The following is a 14046-nucleotide window of genomic DNA, read 5'->3' as shown; positions in this document are numbered from 1 at the left end:
AGTCCCGTTCTTGCAATCTGAGTAGACAGTAGTACAACTGCGATACGCAGAGGAATTTAATTAGCCCTAATTTGAAATCGCGTGTCAGACATGTTTTGTAGAGCTGTGTTGGGTAGAAATGTGGTGTGCGCGTTCTGTATGTCATACATGCCCGTAAAATCGTAGCATACAACTGTAATATTAAAAATATATTCCTTTTCATGGGTGAGGCTCGGGTCGCGAGATGCCACAAAAACTCAGATTTTGGTGGTAGTCTAAAAGTTGCTTTACCGTTATTAAACTCTCATGCATTCTCAAGTAAGATTGAGCTAAAGAGTAGAACACACAGTATCGTGAGTTGTTTGCTATTCTCATTAACTTGCGAGACAGAAGTTGGAGCAACGTATCATAAGGTAGCGAGCTCTAATGTGCCTATACTCTCGTTGATAGTTTTGCACCTTATGTTCCAAAGACATAAGGCAAAAGCCTTAACACAAACATGTGGGTTTTTCATCCTTTCGACAAACTGGAGCCTCAAGGGACCTTTGTGTCAGCTCCTAAAAACGATTTCTGCCAGAAAGCATTTTTCACTCGCGAAAAATACGCTGTATTTTGGATACGAGTGCAGAACAGATTTTAAGACCTGGCCATCCAAGCACTAGTAGACGTTCTTGTAAAAATCCCCAACAACATTGTTTGGCCGAGAAGGATTTTAGTGAACTAATTGAAAGCAAAACGAGCGAAAAAAGTTGCCTTTTTAATGAGACACTTGATAGCTTAAGCTACATGGTAGCCAATTTTTTGCACATCTGAACAAAACATTGTTACGTAGGCCTATCTATCTTCATCTTCTTTTTGTATAACGATTTTCGATTAGTTTGGGCGAATGAAATTTATTTTACAAAAAAAGTGCGAACGGAGCTCAAAAAGGTTGAAAAGCACTGGTCTATACTCTAAGGTTATTGGCTCGTTGCGCACTGTACCATTCTCCTGCAGTATTTTTCAGGAAAACGGGAAGTAATAGATTGGAATTAAAATAACAGCATATACACATTTCACAAATTAAATTACAATTAGAATACTGGCATTTCTCTCTAATTGGTCCAATGAGACAGCCAGAAGTGTCTATAGTTGTCCCAGCGTGGTGTAAATAGGAAGTAATGTCGTCACAATTAGGTCGCGACATATTGAATAATTGAGTAAATGACGATGCCGCGATGCCAAAATCTAGGACGAGAGCGCTCTCTGACAATATTTCTCCATGATTCTTATACATGGTCGAAATAAAATATACCCGAGTGTAATGTGACTTTTAAAATGTTTGCCTCGAACGATGAAAAGTTATTGCAATGTATTTTGCTAGTCTTTAAAAAGCCGTGCGTTTATATTCCAATTGTAACTCCGAAATAAATCAAATCCACTATATCTCAATAAGACTGCATTTCATGGTCGGACATTCGTATCTCACAAGGAAAAGAACGTACCGACAGTGATAATATAAGGTCTCGATATTTATTGAATCAAAAAGAAATAGGGGATAAAACCAGAACTTGTTTGCCTAGATGCAACTGTAATCTTTTTATATCCGATATAAATCACGTCGATAAATCTTAGGATAAACATGACATGGAATATAGAAATCCACGCGCAGTTCTCAAGTATAAGACAAATTCTTCGGACGATATTACGTTATGGGAAAAGTTGAAGAATGCACTTTGGGCTGACTTTTACCAGCTTTTTTTTCGAGGAAGTCGTGTTTTTGCAACTCAAGTGTTTCTCATAACCTTACCTTACTTTCAAGGTTTTAATCTCCATCTTACGTGCGGGGTCGTTAAATATAACATCTGCAAACATGAAGCGGCTCTTAACAAAGGACGCATTCCAAATGGTTTATTGCAAATTCGTAAAGTGACTGTCACAAAAATTCGATAACGAACCCCGCGAATTTATTCAAATAATTAGTCACGTCCGCTACGTGTGCCCTCAGACATTGGTCATTTGCATAATGAGGATATCAATGTGACTAGAGTGAAATATATACTGTTACGTGTCTGGTTCAAAGAATACGTAGCATTTCGCAGGCCTAATTAGGCTGAGTTGGCTGGACAAATAATATCATCAGTTGCGACTATGTTTTTGCGGTGAGGTATGATACGGTATTGGGTAAATCTTTGACGGACTCGACATTGCAAATTTTACTGGATATCAAATAAGAGCGAAAATTATGTATTCGATCTGTGGATATACTATATATCAGAGGTCTCAAACACGCGGCCCGCGGGCCGCATGCGGCCCTCGAGAACATTTTTTGCGGCCCGCGAAGGCATTTTTCAATTTCAAGTATTCGACAATATATTCTAGTGTCATTACTGTCATATATCTTTTTTTAGATTTAGGAACTTAAAGTTCACTCTAAAACTACTACAAAACCTGAAATCTAAACAAACTTCACTATCACATCGCTTCCTTAAATCTACCTAGCAGTGGAATATCGCTATTACGTCACATTTCAGGTTCATGATGACAAAACATGAACCGTTGATAATTCGTGACTGAAAATTGAATTTTTGCTTGGTGCGGCCTTTCGTCAAATTACTCGATTTTGGATTGACTGAGTGATAAACTAAAATGACTCGAGTTGAGTAGGGTCGAACGTTAAAATCAGAGAAGGACTTGACTCTCGGAATAGTGACTTGGCAATCCTAAGGACGCAAAAATCTAGGAAGCTGTCGTGGGGAATAGTAATATATCAAAAACCCCTAGCTTGCGTTGCGTAGGGTATATAGAATATAGAAATCTAATCAGGTCTGTATGGAAACCATTGGCATTCTGTGGCCCCCGTGACGTATATTTACATCCTGGATGTTGTTTATGCTCTCTGTCCATGTTATTATCGGTGGCGAGTAAGGTAGTGGTACGCTCCACAGCTGCAACACCAATGGATTCTTCCGCGATTAGTCATTTCTATTCCAGGGGTTCCTAACCAGGGGTCCGTATCCCCTTCGTGGTACAAAGCACCATAGGGGGTACCAGATGCATTGTGGGGATTGGCCTATAAGCTGTGGAATATTTTCTGGGCTAATTTATTCAACTGGAAAGTATTCTTCGCGCTATCCGCGGTTTTATGTGGATGGGTTTTCTGATTGTTATAGGTCCCATCAGAAATTGTGTTGAAAATCGACAGGGGTCACTGGAAATCTAATTGAAAGTACAAGGGGTACGATCGCTAAAACTGTTAAGAAACAATGCTATTACTATGGAACAATGATGATTATAATTAAGTTGTTATTGATCTGTTCCAATATTTGATCTGTTCCAATATTGAACTAAGAAAACTTAACGCTGGTTTAATTTGACTTTGGCAATGACAGTAACAATAGCCTATACTGGCATTTCAAAGATCCAATAGCTTCAATATTACAACTCGACAGCCTTTACGATATCATCATACGTCCTCTCGCATGATGTCTAAACTCATTGTTTCTAACAAATTATGCCCGGCACAAAAACTATTTTATTCAAATATTTGAAAATGTGATTTGTTCGTGCCAAAGCGTGAATAGTATAATAGTAAATTGAATTTTCTCGATGGTTGTGGAATGCCTGTCTGCAAGGTGCCGTTAAATAAGGCCTAGTTGGATATTACAGATTGAATACCCCTATTTATTGATGCTGCGGCCCGCGGGTCATCACAAATTAGGAAATTGGCCCGCGAGCACATTTGAGTTTGAGACCTGTGCTATATATCAAACTATACTGACCCCGGTGGATTACATTCTCAACTGTTATTTCTATGCTTGGAGTCGTAGATGGTGCACCAGCCCTATCATTGCGAGCATGAATCTAATCTTATGCGACAATCGTGATCATGGATTAGGATTTGGGTTGGAATATGCGGATTTTGATATTTTTACAGGATGCGCACTGAAGTTGGCAGAGTTTGAACATTCGTTGTGTTCTATTTTCGAGCGATCGTGGTTATTCAAAAGACCTTTACGTTTACGTATATTTACGTCACGACTGGATATGGAATACATTTGGACACATAACCAGCGATCTGGCTACTCCGCCCAGTGCGACCACCTCTGTACGCGTGTCTATACAATGTTGTGAAATCCTGCGCATAAATACAACATTTGCGTTTCTCAAAATCTACGCAAACAATTACGAGCGCCCATGGTCCGCCAATAAATATTTGCGATATGGCGATAATGAGCGTGTGCGTGGCAAAACTCTTTTGAACTGTCTCAAACGCGTCGTCATAATGGACAGGTCCTCGTCATGCGACGCGTTACCCTTTACGCATAGACTGACGTTTATTATACTGTAACAATCAAACAATCATTCGTTTCTGACTTTCCGTGCTTGCAGCACCGCAAAAGACACAGGCCTACCATAAATTAACGACCGCAGTGTACGTAAATGGCTAATTTACCAGCATAAACGTTTACATAGAAATTCGTTGGACAATCAATGGCACTACAAGCAAACAGTGTGACAAGTCCTATAAATTGATCTATGATTGAATTCGAATTGCGATCATAACCCAATCAAGGCCGCGAAATAGCACAATAAATCCAAGGCGACAACCGTGTGATACGCCGGCCTGGTATTTGGGATCGGCGCATTTATCACGGAATCGAGGGCCTGTATTTCGCCATAAATTAGCGGGGTATTTTCGAGGCGTTGCGCAAATAATAGGGACAGTAACTTGACAAAGTTTATACCCCGACTTTACCAACAATGATCGGATGAGTCAGAGTTCAGTGAAACCCATTTCTAACTATCAATTGGCATTTAAATTCCGACATATTTGCCGTTGATACTACATGTCTTCAAACGATTTGCAGCCATTGTAAAAGTAAAGTATCGAAGAACACTCCAACGCCATTAGCCCAATCGGTATAACAGTAATTTCAAATGATGATACCACAGGAGAAAGCCTCCAAACGTAGAATTACACAAACTGAAAACTGATTACTGGATTTTTTAGTAGTTCAAGTTGCGGATTTTGAAAAGTGAGTAGTTCTAGTTCTTATTTTTGAATAGTATGTAGTTTCAGTTCTAGTTCAGGTTGCGAGTTTTGGAAATAGAATAGTTCTAGTTCTGGTTGCGAATTTTGAAAAAAGTTAGTATTTCTACTTTAGTGGTTCCCAACGTGTGCAATACCGCCTCCAGTGGGTGATTTTGAGAAACAATGGGGCGAAAATACCAAAGGGGCGATAATGTTAGAACGTTTAGTGAGATACATTCAATTAAAACGGCCAAAAATGCATGTGAAGGCGGCTTATTCTTCATACGAAGCCAAAGAAAAAAGGTCAACCCAACGGTAAGTAGAGTAGCGTAAATCGGCTTTCCGAACACCCTCTCGGTAAAATGATTTTTTTTAGTCAATTTACCAGCCATCAGAGATAGGGGAGTAAATTTCCCCGTTTATATGTCCTCTTTTCGGATCAGTAAATATGGGATGGGCGAAAATTTGTGTCGAGCGTGATAAGAGGGCGAGAGAGAGCGATAAGAGTCGAAAAGGGTTGGGAACCACTGTTCTAGTTGTAGTTGCGGATATTGAAAAAGTGAGTAGATTTAGTTGTAGTTGCGAATTTAGAAAAATAAGTAGTTCTAGTTGCGAATTTTGACAAATTAAGTAGTTATAGTTATAGTTGTAGTTGAGAATTTTGCAAAGAATGAGTAGTTCTAGCTCTAGTTGTAGTAGCGAATATTGAAAAAGTGAGGAGATTTGGCTGTAGTCGCGAATTTAAAAATATGAGTATTTAGCTCTAGTTGCGAATTTTTAAAAATGAGTACTCTCTACAAGTCTCGCCAAACTACACCAAGTTCCCGCTGTGTTATCACAACCAAGATACGAAAAAATTATAATTAGTGAAGTACAACAACTGAAACCGCGGTGCCCTTGACCAATGTTCCCTCTAAGCTGCGCAAATGCGCAGTGCTTTCACGGTCTCTGCGCACAGAAAATCCAAGTTGCGCACACAACATCCGAAGTGATGACCTTTTTTTTTAGTCGTTACGCACTGTTTTCCAAGGGCCTGCGCAGTGAGTTGGTTAATGTGCGCAGATCCGTCTGAAATTAGAGGGAACATTGCCCTTGACCCGTACCAGATTTTGTCCAGCCCTATAGTTAGCAAAGGTTGACAATGCAATCATCGCGCGCACTCAAGTAGAAAGCGGAAGTGACGTAGTAAATTTCCACTCCAGTCCAATTGCAAGTTGCGATTTCTAAGATCTCTTTTTCAAGTACCACCTTTTCCGCGTGAACACACACTCTTTTCGCTAGTTGCACAGCAAAGGGTACGAACTACTGATATATCGATTGCGATTAAGGCGCACGAGAATCCATAATCATAAATTCATAACGTGTCGTTTCTGTACTGCAAAATTCATCATTCTTTTGTCCGCGTATCACCGGCAAACGAAATGATGGACCGCGCTATCCCGGATTTAATCCCAATGCGAGAAAACGGATTACAAGGTAACGCCGATGAAGCAGCGTATCTGTTTCCAGCGACATTGAAGGTAAACGATACAATGCAGGCGGCTCGGGTTAAAAATCACTGCCACGAATCACAGACATGTGTTTGTTTATTCTTTATTCGCGAACAAAACCAGAAAGCCGATGATAGATAAGGGTGGAAGCCCGTGCTGGCGACTGGAAGGCGCGGATAGAATTGAAACGCTTAACAAAGCGCGCTTATTAACAATGAGGAATTGTTGTTGTTACGGCCCGCTATTGTCACAACGGGACAGGAGGGGTTTACGAAGTCGTTATAGGCCGGCGAGATAGGAAATGCATCATCTCAAAGTTGACCGTGCGGCTTGTTTTCATTGGAGCTATACGGGTTAGATGGTGCGTTGCGATTTCGAAATTGATTTTTATGTTCATTTCATTCAATAGGGAATCGGGAATATCATCTTATCTCGTGCGCGGTTAAGTAGCGGTTTATCGCCGTACTCAAGGCTCGGTACGCCGGCCGGATTATTTTCCCACGATATAGGAATAGGACGCAGTAATTTTTGTCCTTGATGTTTTGTGGCATATATACGCCGACCCGTGATATTCATACACACGATCTTTGCATATGCATACTATGAGTGCATGATGTGCATATGCCGCTGGACAATGAAGGTGCAGATATAGCCTTTTTAGGCTTTCTAACTCTTGCACCACCCATTCACGCTATCCCGGCAATGCTGTGCACCAAGCGGGGAAGTAACGGATGCCAGTGTTACGAATCAGGTCTTTGGTCTGACCCGGCCATGGATTGCACTCACGAACTGTGCGTAGAGCACACGCATGAACATCTGATAGGTAGTAACAGCGGTTTATATCGACACCGATTACTTGATGACTTCAAATTGACTCGTAGATTTTGCTCCGAGTCACGAGTCAATCCACATTTCTGAAACGGCGACTCGAGTCATCCCAACACTGGAACGCATATTTCAATTTTTACGATTTGGATTTTGACATGAGTTTATGTTGCTTTTGTGATATTTATGTTGTTGTTTTTTGCTTTTTATGCCTACTAGCACTACTTACTCCAAGTAATTTTAGACTGCTTCCACTTCTATTCAAGAATTTACAGTTTGTATGCAAAATTAGCTCTAGAATACTCACTTTTTACGTACTTGAAAATGGCTACTTGCATTCACACTTGAGTAGAAATTTACGTTTCTTCTACTTCTACCTGAGTGCCAACGATGACTACTTTGACAACCCCTTATTATTAATTATCATTATAATTGCTATCGAATAAATATTTATTAGGCTATTAATGTTAAAGAGCTAAGTGTCTCCGGCCTGACTAGTTCTGTCATCTGATAAGAGGTATTCAGAAACGAAGTACTTCTACCCTCTTGGGTCTGTTTTCAGCCTATTTCCGCTTCCACGCGGCCCGTTTCAGTGCAAACTTTTGCTTGAAAATGTACCCCGCATTGCGGCGAAACTTCCGCAAATACGCGAAATTAAAGATTAACTCGAAGAAATCCTCAAAAACCGGCGGTGACAATATAAATAACCTTCAACAGGCGAGGAAAAGTTGACCTCTATTCACATATTTGAGACGAGTACACACAGTCTGTAATGAAACGACTTGATATGTTTTCGAGTCTTCAATTAAGCAAATGAAAATCCGGTTACGCCTAACACAGATCGCAGGCGTAAAACATTTCGGCGAATTCACGGCGGATTGATGCATCGACCTTATTTCACGAGAGGAAAACTCATGACAACATCCTTACCCATTGAAAATGATAAATGCTACATTTCAGCGTACAAAAGCTACACGGGCATAAGTTTCATTAAGACAAGACGGCGCCCCATTATTTAGCTTTGTTTCCAGTTAATATTATTACGAGAGGCCCTTTGTTGTTTTACTTAAACCGGATTTTCTCACGTCACTAAATAACTGTATACATCAACACGGAGAGGGCAAGAGAAGAAATGACAAGAATATAAAGCAATAGATTCCGTAACATGAGTCAGAATTAGCGCAGGAATACATCGGATCTTTATATACACAATTGAATGATATATTTTCATTCCGTACCTCCACGCGTCTCTTTATTTCTAACACAAGTGCAGCCATCACTATTTACAATGACGCACTAACGCCACCATGCGAATATTACTTCAATTCGTTTTGCCAGTAGGTTATGATAAAGTGTAGCACATAATCACAGCATAGTGTCCTATATGGTAGGCTTACCATACGTCCTCTTAAGAGGATTTGTCCTCTTTTTTGACTTTTTTGAAACTGTCGAGTGATATGTCGCAAATTAGCACAGAATTGAAGCTCCGGTCGGGTATTTCGGAGTGAAAAAGGGTGATTTTAGCTCTGAGCGAAAAGATGACCTTTTTTTTAGTCATCCACCTGGCAATGCGGAGAGAAAAACAGTATTTTGAGCTCTGAGCGACCTTTTTTTTTTAGTCAACCGATCACAAAGTGGGAAAAATTTACCGGTTTTTGAGAATTCTTGTCCGGTTTTGCATGTCTGAAATTTCTGAAAAAGTGTCCTCTTTTTAGATTTCCAAAATATGGTAAGCCTACTATATGGTGTCGACCAGGGATGGCCACAGTCCGGTTCAGGAGCCGGATCCGGAGCAGGATTTCATGGATTTTTAACGTAGCCGGACTGGATCCGGATTTTGAATTTGGGCTGATGGTCGCATTTTAGCCGGATTTTTCTACTGAAATATGAGTATTAGCATTGTTTTGGCAAGATTTTTCCGGATTCCGAATTGGACATTCACCAGTCGGAGTTTTTCGGACTCTGAATTTTCAATTGCCAGCCGGGTCCGGATAGATTCGGATCCCGAAATTTTGGAATCCGACCATCTCTGGTGTCGACACAAGCAAATCTCACGCCTCAGTGAAATTGTATCACGTCACAATTTCCATTTGGCTACAGGCAATTTGACGGTCATTTGTCACCGGCTTGCCGACCATTAAATTCGGTAAAACGGATATCAATCGAAAGCTGACTCTGCACTGATTACGAAAATATAAATTTTATTCCGCTCGTGTCCCTGGAACTCCCACAATCAGCCTCGAATTTTCATTGTTATGGAGATTGGCATTGAGACGCAACAATGGTGTCTGGTTCTTTTTCTCTTGAGCTACTCTCTCGTTTCGCCAGACAGCATTGCTGCGTCCCAATGCCAATCTCCATAACAATGAAAATTCGAGGCTGATTGTGGGAGTTCCAGGGCCACGAGCGGAATAAAATTTTTATTTTCGTAATCAGTGGAGAGTCAGCTTTCGATTGATAGCCGTTTTACCAAATTTAATGCTCGGCAAGCCGGTCAAAAATGACCGTCAAATTGCCTGTAGCCAAACGGAAATTGTGACGTGATACAATTTCACCGAGGCGTGATATTTGCTTGTGTCGACACCATATAGGACACTATGATCACAGACAGACTAGGAAAACTGGATAATTCTATTTTGACTAATCATAGCGAAATGTCGATAATCAAATTCTAAACTAATTTGTGAATATTTCTAGTTTGTGAAATATTTCTATGCTCTAATTCTAATCTAATTTCTGCTTCTCCTGAAAATTTTCTAGTTGTCCAAGTTCATGTTGCGGTATTTGAGCTCTCGGACCCGGGAAAATAAACCGACATTGTGACGTCACGTTGAACAAACTATCGACGTATTCGCATTTCTATTCTGACTCTTCAGGCCCAGCGGTTTAGTTACAATTCTAGAATTGAATAAAGCAAAATGAAACGTCGACTCCATAGTCTATGAAAATGTCATATCTTCTCTACCTTTTCAAACTTGAACACTTGCGATTGAGATTTATTCGTTACTATTAAACTAGTAAAAGAATGAAAAATATCCTTTTAACCATGTTTTAAAATGTTCAAAAACGCAGAGACAGATGAAAACTGGGTACACGGGAGACAAAATTGAGAACCCTGCATTGGTCCCATTCATTTCTTAAAATACCTGTAGAAAGACCAGTCATCTGACCTGACACAGGTAAGCTTATTCCGATGTCCGCACCATCTTTTCTCTATGAAAATTGTTATCCTACCAACGCCAAGGTTGTCGCTATCAGAACACGACCAGAATTTTGAGCATTGATCGAATCACGATTAGTGGTTCAAAAACCCAGTCCGGCAGACTGAATCGATCTGTTTTAACAAGAGTGACTGGCCTTTTAAAATAAACCGAAGAGTATATGATGGTCGAATCAACATACTGAGAAATATCCGTAAATCTGTAACTCACGCCAACAATAACAAGATAATAGCGGATATTCCGTGATATTTCTTCGAATTCGTGAAAGCCAATTTCAAATTTGAAGAAAACTCTTGTAATATTTCAGGAGACGGTTAAATACAGACCCCTGATAATGAGTGGGTCATCGAATGCGACTATAGTCACATTCGGTAATTGGGCGGTATATCCGAAATCCACGAAACGCACCGATTCGCAATGCCAGAGCTAATGAACCTCAGCGCATTTCCGACGTACAGAAAGTCGACCTAATGGCACAAACAATCTATTAGGCCCTATGATCGATTGCTTGCTCGCTTCGTATGCTCAACTATGACCCGTGGTTGAAAATTATCAGACGTGCACCGATGGCCATCTTTGTGCAATCGCGAGTCAGCCCAGGAGATATTCATATACTCCCAAAAGCTCACAAAGCTGATTTTATAACAACTAGACGAACTTTAATGAACAAATATAAGAAATCCCTTTAAAAAGTCCCATATATCAATTCTTGTCACGATTTCAAGATTCCATATAAAATCTTGCCTTCACGTCATACAATTTGTATCAAACTGACCTCGGTACTATTAACTTGTGATAAAGCTAAAAAAGTGGCTCTCGGCGCTTTCGAGCTATCAGCCTCTGTCTCGGTCGATATAACGAGGTGGTATGTGAGCTCCGTTAAAATGCTCGAAACGGTACAAGAGTACAAAAAGTTCGAGAAGCACTGCTTTAAGCAAACAAGGTTCCTGTTTTTGACACCGTGTTTTAAATGAATTTCATTCCAACCTTAGAATATTAGCGTGCACCGCGCGTTACGTGGATAAATGATGAAGTGAAGTGAAACTGAACTTTAGTACTGCACTTTGATTTTCGAAGCACTCCTTTATGAAAAAACATTCCTATCACACTTACATATGTTAGCTACTACTTTCATTCACTGATGTCGGCCGAGTTCAATCCAAGCGTGGTACGCAAACACGTAGTAAGCAAACCGTATGAATGGCACGGGCAGTCGCCGACTCGGAAACGCATTCTAAAATCGCCTGCTGTGCAATAAGATGCGATAGTGGCATCTGTTGGGCGCGCGTTACGAGGGAATCGCTTTACCGCCGAAAACCTACAGCGCGCCATATGGCGTACGAACTTGGGAAGAAATCAATCTGTTCACCGGCACTGAAACCGGCAATTTATTAGCGGTGGAAAATTACTTGAATGGAACCGCTGGAGCGTGCCTAACTAAGATAATGAATGACAAATATAGTATGGTGCGTGGTGTAGCTGTGTGAAATCATATGATAGAGATCACGATGCTGAACTCTGAATGCTTACCAAAGTACTTAGCGAAGGATGTGTATTCTCACCGAAAAGGTGTTACACACACACTATCGTTGCTACCAGCGTACGCCCAACCATCATTTGGATAAAATTACTGTGTTTGACTTATTCCGTGGTGTAAGTCTGAGGTAGGGTCTTTACGCTGTTGGTACACACGTAGACTTCACTATACAATTGAATAGTATAATCGTATTGAAAAGGTGATTTGAAAGAACATTGTGTATCAACAATCGTCAAACCTTTTGATACGATTGTTGATATACTTATACAATGTTTTTTTCCAAATCTCATCTAGTTGTTGACGATTACCCCTAACGAGTGTCAGCCAACTATATTCGGGTTCATTTCAATACGAATATAACATTCAATTGTATAACCACTGGAATTGCTAATGCAGGTAAACAATACCTATACTTAAGTGCTTCTAAAAAGGCCAAGTACTTCGATACTGACCAGTGACCCCTGACCAAATTATACATCGCAAATACATACAACATAACGGTGTGGTTTAGATGTACTTTTTTCTACACTTCGCTGATGCCAGTATGGGCAATAAAATTTAGACATCAATGGTATCGCCGAAACCAGTCATGAGCCAGCTCATGCATGAGTTACTAATGTCGCAGATGGTGCCGGTAACGACGCGTAACAAATGCACGAATTTAATAAATTTGCCGACTAACGTTTTGAAGCGGTGCGGTAATGAAGCAAATAAACTCGGCGGGACTGTGGGAAGACCGCCTAAGATTTTATTTACTGAGTCATTTCCATCTTGAAATATGAGCTATGTTAGTCTTGGGTGGCAACTAAAGGTCGCCCTACACTGACTGCGTGACACTCGGCGCTCACGGATCTTCAAAAGAGTACGCGACAAACGGGCATATATCGAATCGTGGTATTTTCATTATATTTTTATATTTATTATGCATTATACGGTATTTTTTGCGGGTTAAGAAAGCTAAAGATTTCATCGATATTTACAGTTCTGTCACGAGAAGACATCTTTCGTTACAATAATATATGCGTTCATAGTTATTGCTCTGTGTATAGTCCGAATGTCATATTTGAAAATTCTATCATCAACAGTCATAACCTCCCATGCAATCAAACTATCGGTTGGGATTGCTAGCACTCTCGTTGCATTTTGTGATATGACGATATGGGGGCACGAAATTTTTCACTACCATAAAGGGGGGCGTGGCTAAAAAAGTTTGAGAAACACTGTCTTAAACTTAAAGCAGATTGGATAGTAAATAGGCAAGGCGTTGGAACAGCGGAATGAGATAAGATATATAAAATAAACACTACTATCATGCAATCTAAACGCGCAAAATCAAGTTTCGATCCAATCGAATTTATAGTAGGTATGAATCTTTCGTCAGTTCGAGTTCGATTCGAAGCTAGACATTCTCGAACTGATCGTGAAGATAGAATTGATATTTGTACCACTAATTCAACCCGAGCATAGTTAGCAGCATCACACAAGACGCAAGAGATTATGCTGCTAATTCGAACTGGAGATTTCATCACGTATTTTCAGAAAATCTCATAGTCTTTGGTTTGATGAACAGCGATTATGAGCAAAATCTGAGATGATCCGAAAAATAATTCGCCGCCTCACGACCGGACAAAACCAGATCATTTATAAGTATACTGGCGTGTTTATAAATCGACGATAAGCTGTCATATTATCACAAACAAACTTGACATTCCATCTCAAGCTATACTTAAATTGCATCACAAAAGCAGTCGAGGACCCACTTCAATCTCACACCTAATTCATTGTGCATGGTTATGAAGTTATCGCAAATGAAACTTGAATATCCACTGCGCTAAATTCAGACAAATCATGATTGTCAGCTCCGTCGAGTACGACAATATTGGTGATTACTAAGGAAAGTCTTTGCAATTTTTGCAACTTTTGTTTACAGCTTCCGGCAGCTTCCTAAATACTCGTAAGATATGTAGAATGCTGTTTTAA

Source organism: Botryllus schlosseri, chromosome 10 (genome assembly GCF_051294905.1).
Source record: "Botryllus schlosseri isolate E-star chromosome 10, Bs_hap1, whole genome shotgun sequence".
In the NCBI taxonomy this organism is placed as follows: Eukaryota; Metazoa; Chordata; class Ascidiacea; order Stolidobranchia; family Styelidae; genus Botryllus; species Botryllus schlosseri.
Note: the sequence above shows the minus strand (reverse complement) of the source record.